Below are 1,063 nucleotides of genomic sequence, written 5' to 3'. Positions count from 1 at the left end.
TGTTTCTGTTGAGAAATCATTTGATAATCTAATGGGAGATCCCTTGTACGTAACTTTCTGTCTCTCCCTTGCAGCCTTTAACATTCTCTCTTTGTCCTGAACATTTGCCATGGTAATTATGATGTGTCTTGGTGTGGGTCTTTTTGGGTTCATCTTGTTTGGGACTCTCTGTTCTTGTGTGACTTTTTTATTCCCCACATCAGGGAAGTTTTCGGACAATATTTCTTAGAATAGGTATTCTAAACCTTGTCCCTCTTCCTGTTGTTTTGGCATCCCTATTATTCGTATGTTGCTTCATTTCATGTTGTCCCATAGCTCCCTTAGGCTTTCCTCCTGTCTTTTAATTTTTTTCTCCAATTGCAGTTCAGTTTGTATGTGTTTTGCTTCCCTGCCTTCTAATTCACTAATTCGGTCCTCTGCTTCTCCTAGTCTACTTTTGAAACTTTCCATGGTGTTTTTTATTGCAGCTATATCACTCTTCATTTCTTCTTGATTCTTACATAAGTTGTTGATTTTTTCCTCCATCTGGTTTATGTACTCTAGGACCCTTATTCTGAGTTCTTTTTCTGACATATTGCATGCCTCTGTTTCACCTAGCTGCTTTTCTGAGGATTCATCCTTTTGTTTCCTTAAGGGTTTTTTTTTTGTCTACCCATTTTTTATCTCACCCACTGATCTAGATTTTGAGTCATGCAGGGGCTGCTCCTTGGGTGGCAGTAGTTCCTCGGGCTGCAGTTGCCCCTCAAGTGGTCGCAGTAGTGGGTGCTCCACAGCTGGCAGCGGCTTCTCTGGTGGGTGTTGTTTGCAACAGTGGTGCCTTCTCTGCCTGGTATGTGAGACTGCTCTCCCAGCTGCTGTTCCTTGGACAGGGGTGGGCTAATCACGAGGCTGCTGCTCTTCAGGTGGGGGCAGGCTGTGCGCGGCTGCTGCTCCTTGGACAGTAGCAGGCTGTTCATGTGGCTTCTGCTCCTCGGATGGGCGCGGACTGCTATCGTGGCTGCTGCTCCTTGGATCGGGGCTGGCTGCACGCTGCTGCTGTTCCTCAGATGGGGCGGGCTGCTTG

Source organism: Myotis brandtii, unplaced genomic scaffold, assembly GCF_000412655.1.
Source record: "Myotis brandtii unplaced genomic scaffold, ASM41265v1 scaffold497, whole genome shotgun sequence".
Classification (NCBI taxonomy): Eukaryota; Metazoa; Chordata; class Mammalia; order Chiroptera; family Vespertilionidae; genus Myotis; species Myotis brandtii.
The sequence above is the reverse complement of the archived record's forward strand: the minus strand, read 5'-3'. Positions refer to the sequence as shown.